The sequence below is a fragment of the Nicotiana tomentosiformis genome, chromosome 6 (genome assembly GCF_000390325.3).
Source record: "Nicotiana tomentosiformis chromosome 6, ASM39032v3, whole genome shotgun sequence".
Classification (NCBI taxonomy): domain Eukaryota; kingdom Viridiplantae; phylum Streptophyta; class Magnoliopsida; order Solanales; family Solanaceae; genus Nicotiana; species Nicotiana tomentosiformis.
Genome location: NC_090817.1, coordinates 40,647,090 through 40,668,822, shown reverse-complemented (window position 1 = coordinate 40,668,822; position 21,733 = coordinate 40,647,090). Strand labels below are relative to the sequence as shown.

Here is a 21,733-nt window from a genome sequence, read left to right as displayed (position 1 = left end):
TATATATAGTATATAAATCGAATATAGCTTATATATAGTAAGATGTATATATATTATAGTATATTATAGTATATATATAATATATATATATATATAAGCTTATATATATACTATACTATACTATAATATATATACATCTTACTATATATATTATATATATCTTAAGATGTATACTATCGAATATGACTTATATACTATGTATATATAGTATAGTGTGTGTATATGTAAGATGTATATATAGTATAGTATGTGTGTGTGTGTGTGTGTATATATATATATATATATATATATATATATATCTTAAGATGTATATATAGTATAGTATAGTATATATATATAAGCCTATATATATAATATATAAATCAAATATATCGAATATAGCTTATATATCTTAAGTTGTATATATAGTATATACTATACTATACTATAATATATATACATCTTACTATATATATTATATATATCTTAAGATGTATACTATCGAATATGACTTATATACTATGTATATATAGTATAGTGTGTGTATATATAAGATGTATATATAGTATAGTATGTGTGTGTGTATATATATATATATATATATATCTTAAGATGTATATATAGTATATCTTAAGATGTATACTATCGAATATGACTTATATACTATGTATATATAGTATAGTATGTGTGTATATATATATATATATATATAGTAAGATGTATATATAGTATATAAATCGAATATAGCTTATATATCTTAAGATGTATATATAGTATAGTATAGTATATATATATATATAAGCTTATATATATATATATATATGTATATATAGTATAGTATATCGAATATACTATGTATATATAGTATAGTGTGTATATAACTATATATATATATATATATATATATATATATATATATATATATATATATATATATATATATATATATATATCTTAAGATGTATATATATACTATAATATATATACATAGTTTATAAGTCATATTCGATAGTATACATCTTAAGATATACTATATATACATCTTACTATATATATATAGAGCTTATATATCTTAAGATGTATATATATCTTAAGATGTATATATAGCTTAAGATCTACTATAATATACTCTATATATATAGTATATCTTAAGATGTATATATAGTATATTTTAAGATGTATACTATGTATATATAATATAGTATATATATATATTTTAAGATGTATATATAGTATATAAATCGAATATAGCTTATATATATTTATTACTATTTTTTTTCTCTAACTTCTATAAAAACAAAATTAAAAATACAAAGTTTCTGTTGGGCCCGTTTAGGCCCGTTTGGGCCCGGGACCGGCCCACTTAACCCGGGACCGTTATTTCGTGGTCCCGGTCCCGAGCCGGTTCTAACAATAAGTCCGCGAAGCCCGGGACCGTTTAGGACCGGACCGCATAGGACTGGCCCACTTAGGACCGGCCCACTTAGGACCGGGCCCGCGAAGCCCACTTAGGACCGGGCCCGGCCCACTTGCCACCCCTAGATTGATGTCTCCAAATGTTGATCAAACCTATGCGGTGTAGGTATGGTTATAAATGGTGAAATGTAACGACTCGATATGTCGTTTTGAGTGCTAGTGTCCCATTTCTTGATTTGAGACCTTACATAGTCTTATTTGATGATTTTTGTTAATTTCCAAAAAGTTTAAATGCGATATTTTAAAGAAACTTAATTTTTGAACATGAAAATGCGAGTTGGCCACGGTCAACATTATTGGTAAACGACCCCAGATCGCTATTTTGACGATTCCGGTAGGTTCGTATGATAATTTTCGACTTGTACCCATGTTTGGTTGGGGTCCCGGGTGACCCAAGGCCGTTTCGACGCTTACTGTGAAAAGTTGAAATTTGAAGTTATGAACATGGAAATCTTGGGTTTTGATGCTTGATCCTTGATTTTAGCTATTATTTTGATGATTTGAACTTCCGAGCGAGTTTGTATGATGTTATTGTATTTGTGAGCATGTAATTTTTAGCCCTACATAAATTGCTCCTAAAATGGCATTTAATTAGTAATTCATTTGTTTGTTTGATTTTTCATAATTTTTTTAGGAATTTATTTTTATATCCATTTATTTTTGCATTTTAATTGCATTTAGTTACATTTTAATTGCATATTAGAATACACAAAAACCACAAGAATAGCATTTGTCACTCGTCTTTGCATTTAGAATTTTAATTGCATAATTAGATAATGGTTAGGATTAATTGGCATTTTTAACCATTAATTAGATAAAAAGGGGTTAAAAGTGAAAATTAGGCTAATTACTAATTGAAAGAAGTGGCTATTTGTATAAAAGCAAAGAAGAAGGAATAGGGTATGATGGTAACCCATTCTAACTGGGCCAAGTCCCAAACGACCCAATATTCTGAAACACATCCTCACGTCCGATCTCCCGACCCGGTCCAAAACTTCTGCATTTGAATCCTTCAAACGATGTAGCTTCATCCCAAAACTATATTATTTCATTATTTACCCCCTTTTAGCCAAAAGAGATCGTAAAGATCTCACTTTTACAAACCCCCCAATTTCCTTCCCTTAGATTAGGAATCTAGGGTGGCCGAAAATCGCTTCCGCTGCTCTTCCACCTTCAACCACCGTCCACCTACCCATTGATCACCGTTGACCACCGGCTGATAATCATCTCCGTCGGCCGGAGTTTATGAAATTGCCCCAAACCACATTTGTTCTTCTCCTCCTCTACACCCTCTCGTTAAGATCCAGTCCCAATTCTTACCCAACCACCACCAGAATCGAAATCCTAGCCTGTTATGCCTCTTTTCAATTTTACTCACAACTGTTGATCACATGACCTTGAAGCCTACACCATTTGATAGAATTCACAAAGATATATGTAGTGGTGTTGGTATTAGGTCATTTCACGATCATCGGCGCCGATCAACTCATCGTTGACCGACCAAAATTCATGTAATACCTTCGTCACCACACTCGTTTGACTCCCATGAGTCTTTCTTCCAAGAAGATCCATCAGGATTCTAAATCCAAGAAGGATCTCTTGGAGGAAAGACCTTGGAGGTCGAACAAATCAATGTCTGCCACCTATGTTCTTTTCGGGCTCCTCCTAATCTTAAATGGTATATCCTAAATCTCCAGTTCTTTTCTTACTTATCTTGCACTGTTTGAATGTGATCTCATGGGACCATGTGTTTTCCTATCATTCAATTTGTTTGCACATTAGGTATTAGGTTTTCTTTCTAGTTATGGTTTGTTTGTTCCAAATTAGTTGATGAAATCAAATTGCATGTTAATTGACAAGTCTGGTAATTTTTTATCTAATTGTGTGCATTTAAGATAATTTAAATTAAGTAGCTTGGTTGATTATTAGCAGCGTGATTATTGTCTAACTTTTGTTTATTTAATCATATGTTTACATGTAGAATTTGTTTAGTTTGGAAGTTAAGTCAAGTATTAGATTTTGATGGAAGGATTTGGGAATTGAAACTAGTAAGTTGGGCCTGTTTTGAACATCGGGCAGGCCCTGTAATAATCAATTGGGCATTTTGACCTTCTGGGTCAAACATGAGGAAGATCTAAAATCATTTTGGCCTATTATTGGGATCAGATGATGTAAGAAGTATAAAGAAAGAGAGTAAAAGGGAGGCGTGAGAAAACATAAGCTTTTAGAAGGGAGTGAGTAAGCTAAAATAAATAAGAGATGGATTTCGGGGCTAATTTAGAAAAATTACCGAGGTAATCTTAGAGGAAGCGGCTAGGAATGAACTTGGGGAATTTGTTTGGCTAAAGTACATGGGCTTCCTAGAATTAAGGTCAGAAGAAGGAAATGCGGGGGAGAGCGACAGCTGGTAATAATTCTATTATCCAGAGGGCATAGAATCCTCTAGAAATAATTATAGAGGGTTAAAAAGGGAACAAACAGAAAATAGAAAACCCTAGAGTTAGCCTATAAATGCACCCATTCTCTCATTTGAGAGGGAGGAACAAGCATTTTTAGAAGAAGTTCTTTTATTCTGAAAAATCCTTAGGAGAAAAAGAGGAACATCAGTAGTTTTTTTTTTTCTCTAAAACCCTGCTATTCTTCTCTGGGTTTTTTGAAGTCGAGTTTCTTGGCTTGAATTGGATCATGTGAGTCTAAAATCAGGGTTTCAAGATTTGGATTCTTGCTGTTGAAGGTGTGTTTTGCTGAACTCCATCCTTTCTTGCCTTGATTTGGCACCTCTGGTTTTGCTTGCTCTTGCTCATTAGGTAAACACATGGCACTTTGTAGATATATTTAGTTGAATGATTAAAAGTAGTTGGTTAACTCAATTTTCTGCCTGTTTCATTTAATTTTAATCCTATTTTTATGACTATGTGTGTTATAGCTTTGGATGATTTGAAATGATAGTTGTTTAGCTCAATAAAGCATGCTATAGATGTAGTTAAGATCAATGAAAATCAGTCATTAAAATAGCATCATGTCGAGCTCAATTGATTTCTCTCTCTAATTGATTTTGCTGTGCTTGTGCTTGATTTAGTGAGCATATGAGTTTCTTTTGGATGTTCTTTACTCATTAAAAATAGTTATGGTGTTATTTAGATGTTGAGATTGAATGAGAGTCTACTGGAATTAGAGTAATTACTGTGAAGTGGACCTAGGAAGTGTTGGTTCTGAAATAAAATCCTAATTAGCGTTTAACCAAGCTCAAATATCCAAGAGTACAAAAATGGCTACTACTATAAATTATTGATTTTGATTAGCTTAGCGTCAAGTACAAAATGTTATCTGCAAGTTGTTACACTCCGCAGTATTACAACGATGTTATACTCCGTAGTATTATACGTTGGATTTGTTATAAATTGACATTAGTTTAAGGACAAGATTATTTTGAGGTTATAAGTATTACGCTATTTCAAACAAGTGATAAGTAAATTCGTGAAGGTGAGAGGGTAAGCAATTCGAAAAGAATGAGTTTCGTCGAAGTTTGACAATTTGGGATAAAATGCGGTCCAAACTATAATATCCCGTATTTATGGACTAGTGCCATACAAAGTACCATATGACCATGATAGTAAAGTGTATAAAGTGTGTTAAAAGTAATTAGTATTTTAAGTAATTTGAGATAATTCTTAATTATGTGGATAATTGATAATTTTTGATTTTTAGTGGGTGAGTTAACAAGGTAATTAATTTTGGTGGATAAGCTTAAAGGGACATCACCCTCAACGTAGCAGCAAGGGGACTTAAGCATCAATGACTCTTTGGTGTATATAATTAGGTGGCATATTTAGAGATTTTTGGGAAAAATAATCCCCAAAAGTGGGCCCCACAAACTTCAAAGATAAGAGATATTCATACATCATTTAAGAGGGATGTGCATGTTGGTTAAGTAACGGATGAAGCCTCCAAAATAATTCATATGGAACTTCATAATACTATAGAAATGTAAGATTTGTTATTCTAAGGAAATACGGTATAATCTTTCTCAAGAATATCATACGGATTTTTTCCTATTCCGATCTCGCCGTTACTTGTTTCTTCGCGATTGGCGTGTGTTAGAGTGATTGTCAAGAGAATCGGCTCAGGTATGTTAAGACTATCCCTTCTTTCCTTTTGGTATGATACATACGATATAAACGAAACGAGCAAACGTACATCTTTCATAAATACCTCTATTTATAGAAGCACTAGGGGTGCCTATGTTCTTGATTTCCCATGTGTCTTATTATATCTTCTGTTCATGGGTCTCGAAAAAGAAATGCGTAATTGATAAAGTTTATCCGAAGACATATTGATCTTATGACATTCCGAGAAATCTTATTAACTTATTTCTTATGCATTTCATTCATTTATACATGTGCATTGACGCATGACTAGATGGCGTTATATATGCGTATATTATATGTATATGGGATATTGAAAAAGGTTACGACATTATATACGCACCACCAACTGATCAGCTGTTATACGTTGATGATTTTGCCTACAGTGACCGAGATGATATGATGGGATGCCCTCAGAGACTTGATGATGTTATGTACGCATATACCTATGCATGACATGACATTTATACGCACGTGCATGGCATTATAAATATTTCAGGATTCACAAAGTTATTTAGACTTATAGGTGGAATTCTTTACTCCACGTTTCTTTTATGTCTTTTATGTACTTATTTTCATGCCTTACATACTCAGTACTTTTTTTTGTACTGACGTCCCTTTTGCCTAGGGACGCTGCGTTTCATGCCCGCAGGTACCGATAGACAAGTTGAGAATCCTCCAAGTAGGCTATCAATTCAGTAGAAGGTGTTGGTGCACTTCATTAGCTCCGGAATTGCCTATTTAGTTAGTATGATTTGGACATGTATGGATTGGTATAGCAGGGACCTATCCCGACCTTTATGACATTTATGTACTCTTAGAGGCTTGTAGACAGATGTCATATATATGGATACTTGTATGTCCTTGTAGGCCTATGGTGTGAGTATACAAATGATCATGTCGGCCTTATAGGCCCGTATGTCATATGTATAAGTCGGTACATCACGTTGGGTCGTCCTATGTCGAGTATTTCCCTCATGTTTTATTCTAGTTATATCACGACAGCCCTTCCAGCTTATTTACCTATGATAGTATGATACGACAGATATGTTACGTTGGTACTCGGTTGAGTAAGGTACCGGGTGCCCGTCGTGGCCCATCGGTTTGGATCGTGACAAAAGTGGTATCAGAGCAGTTCTATCCTAGGAAGTCTACAAGTCGTGTCTATAGAGTCTTATTTATGGGTGTGTTGTGCACCACACTTATAAGCAGGAGGCTACAGGGTATTTAGGACTGTCACTCTTTCTTCTTACTCTAGATCGTGTGGTAGAGCTAACTTATAAGAATTCAAATTCCTAAATTCTATTTTATTCATCGTAAGACGATACCTACATCCAAAGGATAATTAGTAAGAGGCTGCATGTGGTTGTGGAAAAGTTGGGTTAGAGAAACTCGATTTTGCCATTCTTATAATGTATAAATGTGAGGTCTTCAGCAGAACATGTGTATACTAAGACGTGTAAGCTTCTTGATAAGGAGTCTTAAGGCAAGAATATCTATCCACCCATATGGTGAAAAGCAATGAGAGATTCAGAAGGTAGATACAAGTTTCAACAAGTAAAAGAATCAAGGTGAAGAAGGGTACGAGGCACCCAGTTAATGAAAATTATCAGTATTTACAATTCAGGCAGAGAAATATAAGCATTTTGAGTTAACTTCAATAGTAACAGATGTATGTACAATCGGCCACACTTATCTCAGTTATGCCCTATGGGAGCTAACAGATATAGTTTAAGAGAAGGACGGGACATCAGGATCTGGCTGGGGTTAGAGTAACCCAAAATGGTGGATGGATTGTTTACGTTAGTTGACATTTCCGAAGGATATTGCAAATGTGCTAATAGATCTCCTTGTGAGACACCCAGATGGTGCACTCTAGAATAGTATAGCTAGATATGCAAAGATAGGCACCGGAAGTCGGAAGGGATAAATATTACCTTAGTGTGGCTCCCGTCCCTAGTAGAGAGAAAATGTTAGGTAACCCAAAGAGGTAGTGGATGGAGCAAGAGGAGCTAAAAGGAAAAGAATGTCTTGTTGAAGTTTTCAGAATAAAGTGATAGACAGAAATATTAGCAGGGAAATAAGAAAAGAGATAATGAAGCATTATGAGTAAGATGTGATACATGGATGACAACGGTAGATCAAAAAAATGATAGTATTACAGAGTCTATAGTCAAGTGAAGGAAAAGATGAGAGGTGACAGGCCTTGAGACAACAAAAGAGTATAGGCCATAAAGTCATATCCTCATTTCGAGAAATAAGTTCGTGACTCCAACGCGACTACCAGAACGAAAAGTTAGACACCAGAGTAATAGAAATCAGTATGAGCTGGTGAACAAGATAAACTAAACATGAATTAAGGACTGAGTGATTTGATAATAGTCGGCATCATGAGAATTTTAGAGATTGTGTTCCGGCGATAATAGAATGGGCGACAGAAGAATAACCTTTAAAGGTCATTCAGGAAGACGCTTCCCTAAAGCAAGCAATGTGAGCAAAGTTAAGCTTAAGAGACTATGTGTGCCAGTTACACTAGGTGTCTCCCTCGTGAGTAAGGAATTTTGTTGTCCTTGGTACAAAAGGATTTCTGCAAGGCGAGTCAGGGTCATCGATGATGTGAAAAGATGCCAAAGATGAAGAGGTAAAATATCTATACGTAGATCATCGTAGTACTAAATCTTAGTACTCCCCTAAGGGGAGGGGGGGATATGGAGTGATGTGGCATTAAGTCAGAGTTATGTGGTTCTAGCAACTATGGAATAATAAAGGAAGAATGCGATAAAATGAGAAAGGGAGGAGATTGCACTTATTCAAACCCTACAGATATGCTACGATCCCATAACATTATACAAACACGGCGTCAAGGAGAGGAAGTAAGGGTTCCTGTGCGAGATGTTATTGATAAATAAGGAGCCAGTGCGAGAGGTAAGTTAAGGCAAAGGAAATAACCCAAGAAAGATTACGCGGAATATTGATATGATAATGGGCCAATGAGTAGTTAGTAGTAATTAAGGAAGAGCCTAATTATGGCTAGACAAGAGGATACAAACAAATCCACAGATCGTGCAAGATAAACATAGTGAACCCCGACATAGTTAATTCAGTCTCGCAGATAATGATATCGTGATCCTTAAAAAAATTTCAAATAAGCGTTGGGGTAGTTAAATGCACTAGTTAAGTTTTACGAAAATAAGAAAGAGTACCACTAAGGAGACAATCAAAATCTGAGTTCAGAAGTAATCCTACGAGCACAAGGGTACAGAGGTATGTAACTACGAATATTTATAGGCGAGTAAGAACATCGAAAATTCCTTCGGGTATACAATATAACGAGCAATTTTACAAGAGTTAGAGGGTCTTCCCTAAATACTACAACGAAAGACTAGCTGAGAAAATAAGGAAGAAGGCTTCAACCTAAGCACAACGACCTAAAGAGGAAATGGTCTTGTAATAACAATCTCACAACAACATTGTATGCACTCCATAAGAAAGTGGCACCTATCGTGGCTAATGAACGGGAAGGAAAAAAAAAATCAGAAGGTGATATTCAAGATCATATGGCTTGTATGGAATTCCAATATGTGTGGGCACTAAGATAAGCCAAGTATTCATGCAACAAGTGGCAGAACGATTAGGAAAAGTAATTGCTTACATTTAAAGAAAGTTGAGAAGGAACGAAAGGAATTATTTGATCAATGATCCAGAGTTAGTTACGTTATGAATGCACTTAAGATTTCGGAGTATGGTAGAGAGACAAGGTTTTAGGAAGACATGAGTAAGGATAAGAAAAGGTGAGTGAGAAGGTGATGAGAATGGATAAGTACTCGGGATTAAGCCCATGAAAACAAGAGCTCTGATGGTTTCTCTAAGTTATAGAAAGCTCAGTATAACCTGAATGAACTCAAAGGAGTCTAAGACTAGTAGCATTTAGAAGAGATGAAATACTGCCCTGGTAGTAGAATGAGGGTGTAATTGTGATAGATAAAGGATGATGTTGGGCCTTCGATTGAGTAATGATTTGAAGAAAAAAAAGGGATTTCATGAATTATATAGGATTAAAATACCCCCATAAGATGAACCACGTAGGGATGCCATGAAATGTGGTTATTGAAGTATAGTATCGTCCCTAAGTGGATCAGGAAAATCACTTCAAATATTCCTCGATGCAACGTGAGCCCTAGTGACAATGTATTACGTAAGAGGTTTCAAGTTATCGGTGGTAGATTGTATATCAATATTGAGGTGAATCAACAATGGATGGATAAAAGTTACAAAGTATGAGATGATATTAGGCCGTCATTCTTAAGATGAACAGTAATGAGGAAGCATTAAAGGACTTAGATTTATACATATAGGATAAGCAAAGAGAGTAACCTGGAGTTTGGTAGCAGACCTTAGTAACGGTAAATCGAAGTAAGAATTATGGTATAGTATGACCTACTTAGATGTAGTAAAGCCATAGATGCCCATAGGGACAACTTGTCATAATTTTGTATATGTTCACAAAGTGAGGCCTAGAGATTGGCTAAAAGCTGGAGGGAAGAGTCGCATAGGCGCACATACAAGGAAAAAGTCGCACAGGCTGCATGACAGAAGGTAGCAAGTGCTAGGAGATTGGAGGAATTTCGACCACAGGCTGTGGTGTGAGAAGGAGGCCTAAAGGTGGGAATGCCCTAGACTTTGGATTTATTCACAGAACAGTTCCCTAAATGGCAAGGAAAGTATTAAAATAATTCGTAAAAGCTATCCGATTATGAGACCGATAAGTACATCAGTCAACATTCGAGGACGAATATTCTAAAGGGGGCAATGATGTTACACTCCACAGTATTACAATGATGTTACACCCCGTAGTATTGTACGTTGGATTTGTTGTAAATTGGTATCAGTTCAAGGATAAGATTATTTTGAGGTTATAAGTATTACGCTATTTCAAACAAGTGATAAGTAAATTCGTGAAGGTGAGAGGGTAAGCGAATCGAAGAAAATGAGTTTCGTCAAAGTTTGACAATTTGGGATAAAATACGGTCCAAGCTATAATACCCTGTATTTATGGACTAGTGCCATACAAGGTACCACATAACCATGATAGTAAGGTGTATAAAGTTTGTTAAAAGTGATTAGTATTTTAAGTAATTTGAGATAATTCTTAATTATGTGGATAATTGATAATTATTGATTTTTAGTGGGTGAGTTAACAAGGTAATTAATTTTGGTGGATAAGCTTAAAGGGACATCACCCTCAACGTTGAAGCAAGGGGACTTAAGCATCAATGACTCTTTGGTGTTTATAATTAGGTGGCATATTTAGAGATTTTTGGGCAAAATAATCCCCAAAAATGGGGCCCACAAACCTCAAAGATAAGAGATTTTCATACATCATTTAAGAGGGATGTGCATGTTGGTTAAGTAACGGATGTAGCCTCCAAAATAATTCATATGGAACTTCATAATGCTATTGCAATATAAGATTTGTGATTCTAAGGAAGTACAGTGCAATCTTTCTCAAGAATACCATACAGATCTTTTCCTATTTCGATCTCGCCGTTACGTATTTCATCACAATTGGCATGTGTTAGAGGGATTGTCAAGAAAATCGGCTCAGGTATGTTAAGGTTATCTCTTCTTTCCTTTTGGTATGATTCGTACGATACAAACGAAACGAGCAAACGTACAACTTTCATAAATACCTCTATTCATAGAAGCAATAGGGGTGCCTATGTTCTTGATTTCCCATGTGTCTTATTATATCTTCTGTTCATGGGTCTCGAAAATAAATGCGTAATTGATAAAGTTTATCCGAAGACATATTGATCTTATGACATTCTGAGAAATCTTATTAACTTACTTCTTATGCATTTTATTCATTTATACTTGTGCATTGACCCATGACCAGATGATGTTATATACGCGTATATTATATGTATATGGGATATGGGAAAAGGTTACGACATTATATACGCATCACTACCTAATCAGCTGGTATACGTTGATAATTTTACCCACAGTGGCCGAGATGATATGATGGGATGCCCTTAGAGGCTTGATGATGTGATGTACGCATATACCTATGCATGACATGACATTTATATGCACGTGCATGATATTATAAATGTTTCAGGATTCACAAAGTTGTTTAGACTTACAGGTGGAATTCTTTACTCTACGTTTCTTTTATGTCTTTTATGCACTGATTTTCATGCCTTACATACTCAGTACTTTATTTGTACTGACATCCCTTTTGCCTAGGGACGCTGCGTTTCATGCCCGCAGGTGCCGATAGACAAGTTAAGAATCCTCCAAGTAGGCTATCAACTCAGTAGAAGGTGTTGTTGGTGCACTCCATTTGCTCCAGAGTTGCCTATTTGGTTAGTATAATTTGGAGATGTATGGATTGGTATGGCGGGGCCTGTCCCGACCTTTATGACATTTATGTACTCTTAGAGGCTTGTAGACATATGTCATATATATGGATACTTGTATGTCCTTGTCGGCCTATGGTGTGAGTATACAAATGATCATGTCGGCCTTATAGGCCCGTATGTCATATGTATAAGTTGGTACATCACGTTGGGTCGTCCTATGTCAAGTATTTCCCTCATGTTTTATTCTAGTTATCTCACGACAGCCTTTCCGGCTCATTTACCTATGATAGTATGATATGACAGATACATTACGTTGATACTCGATTGAGTAAGGTACTGGGTGCCTGTTGTGGCCCATCGATTTGGATCGTGACACAAGTGCTAAGTTGTAATCGATTTTATTATTGGTCATGCTTGTGGTGATATTTGTATGAATTCATGCTAAATTTGCAATGAGTTGTAATTAACCTTTGGAAATCAGTTTTAAAAGGGTTTGGTTTCCAAAGGTCATTGAGCCCAAGATGAGGCATAAGTCAGACGGGCCTGAACTCATCTGAATATGTGAGCCCATTAGGCTTCACAGTTCATCAGCGGGCCTAGTTCCCGTACATTTGGACATGGACCAACGCCATTGCCTAGGCATAAAGGCTGGTTCATTTCGACCCAGCAGTCTTTCGATCATGGTGGTAGCCTAATGTCGTCGCTTGTGCAGTGGACTGGGGCCTTCTGTGATCCAGCATATGTCACGACCCAAATCCCTCTTTAGAAGTCGTGATGGTACCCAGTCTCCAAACTAAATAAGCCGGGCACTTAACATTATTTAGAATAATAAAAGCATGATTTAAGGAAAACAGAATTTAAAATAAATGCAGAAATAGGAGTAATACATGCCAAAGCGGCAATACTCAACATAACTTCCTAGAACTAGGTGGTACAGAGTCACAAGCTCTAACTAAATACACGAGAATATCTCAAAAATACGGTACAGTCTGAAATACAAATATTGTAGAAATGAAAAAAGAGCGTGACTCCGAGGCATGCAGTACCTTGAAGTCTCTGGTGTATCAAATGCCTCACTGCCGATCAGCTCGATCCGAAGTACCGGATCTACACAAAATATGCAGAATCATAGTATAAATACACCACAATCGGTACCAGTAAGTATCAAGACTAACCTCGTTGGAGTAGTGATGAGGTTCAAGTCGTTTGATACTCACTACACAAATAACCCGTGTAATGAATATAATAAAAAAAACTGATAATAGAAATATAATGAAAAATAGTAACAACAACCCCTTTAGAGCATGCGATAACAACTCAGAATTATAAGCATATCTTTGATCCCAAAACATCAAATAGAGGTGAGGCATGTGATAACATGTCAAATGCAATCATTAACTCAATTAAAGAAAAAACAGAAGCTTTCAGAAATAATTATGAAATAAAATTAGCAACCCCGTCTCAACACAACCACAACAACAATAAGGACACCTTGAAATATCACATAACATCATCAACAATGATACCCTTATTACGCCGCATGTGCACATAAAAATGAAATGCCACCCTTATTTCGCCACATGCATACATAGCCACCCTTATTTCGCCATGTGGGCAGTCCAAGATAACGCCACCCTTATTTCGCCCCATGCGCACAACAATAAACACAATCGCATGGCAAAAACCTCGTGCTGACACCCCCAATCAATCTTCTCAACATGTCCACAAGTGCCACAACACCTCAAAACCGTAATACCAAGTGCCACAATTTTGCAAATAATGATACCAAAGTTCCACCATAATGTAAGATCACAACTTTCAACAACAGTGCACATGGATATAACAATAAAGCAGAGGGGTATACAATTAATATAGCTTGACTATGGTTAAGTCAATGTAATGATCATGATAAAATGATCATTAAAGAATCTCAACATGTTGCATATAAAGTTCACTATCACATTAAGGCATATTAATATCGTATGGTCTATTCCGATCAAACCACACATAGTACCCATATATATGCTTGTCACCTCATGTACACGTCACTTTTACATCATAGAAATCAACATAACAGGACTAGCCCCTAAGGGGTATTCCCCCACACAAGGTTAGGCAAGATACTTACCTCAAAGAAGCTAAATCAACACTCTAAGAAGCCCTTCCTGCGTGAAACAACCTCCGGACGAATCGAATCTAGCCAAAATAACTTAATATCATAAATAAAAGCCATAGAAAATGATTCAGAATAATAAAGTTTCGATCTTTAACTAAAAACAAAAGTCTACTGAAAAAGTCAATCCCAGGCTCGCACCCCGGAACCCGACAAAATTCACAAATCCTACACATATTCCGATACGAGTCCAACCATATCAATTACATCAAATTCCGACCTCAAATCGGCTTTCAAATCATCAATTTATGTTTTAGAAAGTTTTTACTAAAATTCCCACTTTCTTCAATTTGATTCATCAAATAATTGTTAAATTCAAGGTTGGAATCATGAAATATAAACAATTCCGAGTCAAATATATTTAACCCAATCCAAATCATGAAAATTTCCTCCAAAATCGTACAAATCCGAGCTCTATAACTCAAAATATGATAAAATAACAAAAGTCCTCGAAATAGAGTATTAAATAAGCCTGCCTAGGTATACACATTGTGAACGCGGGATCCTCATCGCATTCGCAAAGACCAAAAATCATCTTCCCGAAAAAGGCATTCGCGTCCGCATTCACCCCATCGTGAACGTGATGAAGAAAATATCTAAACCTTCACAAACACGGCTTGGACCTCGCGAACACGGCTTGGACCTCGCGAACGCATAGGCGAAACTCCTCCCAGCACCCGGCCGCTTTGCGAACACGGAGACCGATCGAGAACACAAAAAAGGGCGACTGCCCAGCTCCCTCTAACCCTGTGCAAATGCGACCACCATGTCGCGAATGCGAAGAAGGAAACCAGACCTGAAAAAAGTAGCAGTCCAAAATAAGAAGGAATTGTCCGAAACCCATCCTAAACACACCCGAGGCCCCCGGGATCCCGTCCAATCACACAAAGCTATCCAAAAACATAACATGAACCTACTCGAGGACTCAAATCACACCAAATAACATCAAAACTACGAATCACACCTCATTTCAAGCCTAATGAACTAATGAACTTTCAGCATCTAAAACGCATGTCGAACTGTGTCAAATCAATTCGGAATGACTTCAAATTTTGCGTATAAGTCCCAAATGACACAACGGATCTATACCAACTCTCAGAAGCACAATCTGAACCCGGTATCAACAAAGTCAACCCTCGTTCAAACCTATCAATCTTCCAAACCTTCAACTTTCAAACTTTCGCCAAGTCAAGCCAAAACAACCTAGGAATCTCCAAATCTAAATCCAGACATACGAACCTATTGGAACCATCAAAATACCATTCTGAGGTCATCTATACAAAAGTCAAACTTTGGTAAACTCTTACAACTTAAGCCTCCAACTAAGGGACTAAGTGTTCCAAATCAATTCAAACTCTCCCGAAACCACACCAATCAACCCCGCAAGTTATGTAACCATAAATACACATATGTAAAGCATCAAATAGGGAAAACGAGGCTAGAATACTCAAAACGACCGGCCGGGTCGCTATATTCTCTCCCTCTTAAATACACGTTCATTCTCGAACGAGTATAAAGACATACTTGAAGCAAAAAAAAAAAGAAGAGGATAGTGGTTCCGCATATCATGCTTGGTCTCCCAAGTCACCTCTTTAACCGGTTGACCTCTTCACAGAACCTTCACCGATGCAATGTTCTTTGACTTCAACTTCCAGACCTGCCTATCCAAAATAGCCACCGGCTCATCAACATAGGTCAAATCCTTGTCTAACTACACTGAGCTAAAATCTAACACATGTGACGGATCACCATAATACTTCCGGAGCATGGAAACATGAAAGACAGGATGAACTTCCGATAAGCTGGGTGGCAAAGCAAGTTTGTAGGCCACCTCACCCACTTTCTCAAGAATCTCAAAAGGGTCAATATACCGAGGGCCCAACTCCCCTTCTTCCCGAACCTCATAACACCCTTCATGGGCGAAACTCTGAGTAAAACCCTCTCACCCACCATGAATGCCACATCACGAGCCCTTATATCAGCATAACTCTTCTGCCTGGACTACGCTGCACGAAGCCGCTCCTGAATCAACTTCACCTGATCCAAACCATCACGGACCAAGTCAGTGCCCAATAACCTAGCCTCCCTAGGCTCAAACCAATCAACTGGAGAACGACATCGCCTCCAATATAAGGCCTCGAATGGATCCATCTAGATGCTCGACTAATAGCTATTGTTGTAATCAAACTCTACGAGTGGTAGAAACTGATCCCATAAACCCCGAAATCGATAACACATGCACGTAACATGTCCTCCAATATTTAAATAGTGCACTCGGACTGTCCGTCCATTTGGGGATGAAATATCGTACTCAGCTCGACCTGCATGCCTAACTCTCACTAAATAGCTCTCCAAAAATATTATTTAGAATTAAGAATCGTGATGACACCTAATCTCCAAACTAGGTAAGCCGGTCACATAATATTATTTAGAAAAAGTATGATTTAATGAAAACAAAATTTAACATAAATGCAGAAATAGGAGTAATATAGGCCAAAGTGGCAATACTCAACTTAACTTTCCTGAACTAGGTGGTACAGAGTCATATACACTAATTGAATACAAGAAAATATCTCAAATATATGGTACAGTCCGAAATACATAAAATGTAGAAATAAAAACAAGAGGGTGACTTCGAGGCCAGCGATCAGATCATGCAGGGATATCTTGAAGTCTCCAGTGTATCAAGTATCTCACTGTTGATCAGCCCAATCAAAAGTACCTTGATCTGCAAAATATGTGCAGAAGCATAGTATGAGTACGCCACAATCGATACCTAGTAAGTATTAAAACTAACCTTGGTGGAGTAATGACGAGAATCAAGTCGTTTGATACTCACTGGACAAATAACTTGTGCTATGAATATATCAAAGAAAACTGATAACAGAAATATAATGGAAAAACAGTAACAACAACCCCTTTAGAGCGTGCGATAACAACTTATGATAATAAGCCCATCTTTGATCCCAAAACATCAAATAGAGGTGACGCATGTGATAACACGTCAAATGCAGTCCTTAACTCAATTAAGGGCAAAAAAAAACTATTCAGAAACAATTATGAAATAAAATTAACAATCCCTCTCAACACAATCACAACAATAATGAGGACATCCCGAAATATCACATAATATCATCAACAACGCCACCCTTATTTCGCCCCACGCGCACAACAATAAACACAATCGCACGTCAAAAATCTCGTGCTGACACCCCCAATCAATCTTCTCAACATGTCCACAAGTGCCACAACACCTCAAAATCGTAATACCAAGTGCCACAATTTCGCAAATAATGATACCAAAGTTCCACCATGATGTAAGATCACAACTTTGAATAACAGTGTACATGGATATAACAATAATCATAAAAGCAGAGGGGTATACAATTAATATAGCTTGACTATGGTAAAGTCAATGTAATAATATTGATCAAATATTCATAAAAGAATCTCAACATGTTTCATATAAAGTTCATTATCACATTAAGGCATATTAATATCTTACGGTCTATTCCAGTCAAAACCACACATAGTACCCGTATACAGGCTCGTTACCTCATGTACACGTCACTTTCACATAATAGAAATCAACATAACATGACTAGAACCTAAGGGGTATTCCCCCCTCCCCCTCCCTCCCACAAGGTTAGGTAAGATACTTACCTCAAGGAAGCTAAATCAATACTCTAAGAAGTCCTTCCCGAAACAACCTCTGGGCGGCTCGAATCTAGCCAAAATAACTAAACATCATAAATAAAATGCGTAGGAAACGATTTCGAATAATAAAGTTTCGATCTTTAACTAAAATAAAAATTCAACCCCGGGACTGCACCACGTAACCCGAAAAAACGTACAAATTTTGAACGCTCATTCCGATACGAGTCAAACCATATCAATTACATCCAATTCCGGCCTCAAATTGACCTTCAAATTATTAATTTATGTTTGAGAAACGTTTTTACTAAAATTCCCAATTTTTTTAATTTTATTCATCAAATAATCGCTTAAACAAGGTTGGAATCATGAAATATAAACAAATTCGAGTAAAAACAATACTTACCTAATCTAGATCGTAAAAATCCCTTCCAAAATTGCCAAAATTCGAGCTTTACAACTCAAAATGTGATAAAATAACAAAAGTCCTTGAAATATAGTATTAAATAGGTCTGACCAAAAATCATCTGCTGGAAAAAGGCCTTCGCGTTCGCGTTAGCGTTCGCCCCATCGCGAACGTGATGAAGAAAATACCTAAGCCTTCATGAGGCCAAACTCCTCCCAGCACCCGGCCATTTAGTGAATGCGGAGCTCGATCGCAAACGCAAAGAAGGGCGACTGCCCAGTCCTCTATAACCCTCCACGAACGCGACCGCCATGTCGCAAACGCGAAGAAGGATACCAGACCTGAGAAAATCAGCAATCCAAAATAAGGTGGAATGGTTCGAAACCCATCCAAAACACACCCGAGGCCCCTTCAAATCACACCAACCATTCCTAAAATATAACAATACCCTACTCGAGGCCTTAAATCACACCAAACAATATCAAAACTATGAATCGAACCGCAATTCAAGCTTAATGAACTAATAAAATTTTAACTTCTAAAACTCATGACGAACCATGTCAAATCAACTCGGAATGACCTCAAATTTTACATGCAAGTCCCAAATGATAGAACAAACCTATACTAACTCTCGGAACCATAATTCGAACCCGATATAAATAAAGCCAACCCTCGGACAAACCTATCATTCTTTCAAACCTTCAACTTTCCAACTTTCGCCATTTCAATCCAAAACAACTTAGGAACCTCCAAATCCAAATCCGGATGTACGCCTAAGTTCAAAATCACTATACAAAACTATTGGAACCATCAAAAATATTATTTTGGGGTCATCTATACAAAAATTAAACTCCGATCAACTCTTACAACTTAAGCCTCCAACTAAGGGACTAAGTGTCCCAAATTAATCTAAAACTCTCCCGAAACCACACCAATCAACCCCGCAAGTTACGCAATCATATATATATATATATATATATATATATATATATATATATATATATATATATATATATAAGTTGTATTCTTTCTAAAAATTTCATTCTTTCCTCCAAATTGACCAAACACCATTATATGCTATCAAACATTGCCATACACTCCAAAAACAGGAATAATTCAAATCGGCCAACTTTCCATTTCGAATAATTACCTAATAAATTTGTGTAATTCGTAAAACGATTCGCCCCTTCTCTTAAGTTCATAATCCCGTTAATTGTATTTGCCAAAATTCTATGTGACAAACCTTTATTGGTAGTTTAGTGGCACCATATACCTATACTATTGAAACTTCCCACAATGAATCTTACACCTTTTCTATAATGCAATATCCATAACTTTATGCCTCACAAAAATCTCAAATTAGAAATTACTCATGACATGCTAGTTACTTCTAGGCATGTATAAATAATTAATTATCATGATTATGAGTATGATTTTTGTTACGCCCCAAACAGGGAAGGCATGGCCGACACCTGGTGCTATACTTGACCCCGTGAGTACCACTCTGTTACTGTAAACTCTGGGGGTAATCTTCAACTTAGGATGACAAGGACTACCTGCCAACAGACAATGCCAACAAAGGCTGTCGAGGCCATATTCTGAATTATCTAAAAATAATTTCCATCTCATCTGAAAGGTAAACATATGCAAAAACTCATATACATAACTGTACAGTCCGATGAGCATATACAAGGGACATCAAGGCTGCTATACTGACATACAGACATACATAACTTGTCTTTAAGCCTCTAGAGATAACAAAACTATATCATGGTCCGACCTATCCATCAAGTATGTTTATACAAAATGGACTTCAAAGTCTAGACCTGGTAACTTTGGGGGAGTAGAGCTTACCGATCAAGCTAATGTCTAGCTCTGTCTGCTAGAAAGGTCTATCTGGCTTCCCATTAGAACTTGCAGATATGAAATGCAACGCCCCTCTGCAAAAGAGACGTCATTACAAAATAATATACTGAGTATGTAAGACAATATAATAACTGAAAGCTGAAACTAAACTGAAGTACATAGTAATCTGGAACCCAAAGAATGCTCTAAGACATACTCACATGTTCTGACTCAAAACAATATAATATAGTAATGTCATAGCTAGCTGGCCACATATATGGCTCGATGTATCTCTCACTGACTATGTGGCCATGCAACATTAAACTCTCACTGACCGTAAGGCCAGAAAAATATAAAGTCTTACTAACCATAAGGCCAGGCAATAATATCTATCATTGACCAAGTGGCCAGGCAATAATTTTTGTCACTGACCATAAGGCCAGGAAATAACAATATCTCATTGACCAAGTGGCCAGAGTACATAAAATATATGTATACGATGCTGTATGTCATATGTATAGTAGAATGTATGGATGTACGTATGTAACTCTCTATCTTTGTGCAACATAATGAAATAACATAAAGAGGATGGGAACCTCTCTCAATAAGATACGATGGAAGTATATGGAAATATGTGACACCTATTGAGACATAAAATCTACAATATGTGTTCTCATATAAGAGTCATCCAACTCGTACTTACTATAAATTCATACCAATGAAAGAAAATGGATATCCATAACATACCTCTCTTCGTCTATATGAACACAATAGAACATGTCTCGAATAGCACCTCAACCTATAACAATGACAATACGTTCGTTAACTTAAAGAATACTAGTATACGATGTATATCAAATGATAACTCATTCCTATAAAGAATGCAGCATCATATCCCCTTATTTTAGTACTTTACCCAAGCCTACATTAGGAATAATAATGACTACAACCAGCAAACAACTCAACACCAAAGTAATGAGCGACAAGCACGATCTCAGATTACTAAACATCACGTTTCCAACTTCTCTTTTTTTTCTAAATCGAGCAACACAACCAACAACACATAACCAGCCCACTTACCACATAAACCAGCCATAAATTTAACATAGAATTAAGCTCATAATCCGCCAATCAGTAACGCAACAACAACAATAATAAACGATAAAAGGACTTTCGTCAACGAAAAGGAAAACTAGAATATAACGTATTGAGCAACGAGCTCATCTCATAGCCACAACCAGAACCGTTTTTCTCCATAATCATAATAACAAGAGCAAAAACAACAAACCCAAGTTATTCCCCATAATTTTCCAGCCATAACATAGCTCAAAAAATCCCAAAATAGCCCAACAATTACAACACATCAAACGAGGTTTTTACTCCATTTATCTTACAAGTTCTTTAACAACAAGATAGCTCGACTTAGATAAGATCAAGAACAAGTAGAAGAATAATAATCTCTCCTTCAATCAGCATGAACATATCCAACTCAAGCTTACTTCACCATGAAAAAATCTTCCAAAACAGCCACTAGAAGAAGAATAACAAATCTATAAACCCCACAAGGGTTTTAGATATTGATTAACTTTGAGAACCTTAGGATTAGCTATTGAACTATTTGAGAACCTTTAGAGAGAGTTTTAGGGTGTATAGAAACTAATATGAAAGAAAAATGAGGTCTCCAAGTCGT

General features: G+C 36.5%; 2 long non-coding RNA genes across 3 annotated transcripts; both read left to right on the top strand.

Moving 5' to 3' along the window:
- Positions 1-2,387: 2,387 nt before the first annotated feature.
- LOC138893306 (uncharacterized) lies at positions 2,388-12,322 on the top strand. Its single transcript, XR_011408522.1, has 2 exons — positions 2,388-3,133; positions 11,850-12,322. It is a non-coding gene; the product is annotated as an uncharacterized lncRNA (long non-coding RNA).
- Positions 3,141-6,908, top strand: LOC138893307 (uncharacterized). Of its 2 annotated transcripts, XR_011408523.1 has the most exons (3): positions 3,141-4,262; positions 5,987-6,126; positions 6,229-6,908. It is a non-coding gene; the product is annotated as an uncharacterized lncRNA (long non-coding RNA). The 2 variants fall into 2 exon arrangements; XR_011408524.1 differs by lacking the exon at positions 5,987-6,126.
- Positions 12,323-21,733: the final 9,411 nt, after the last annotated feature.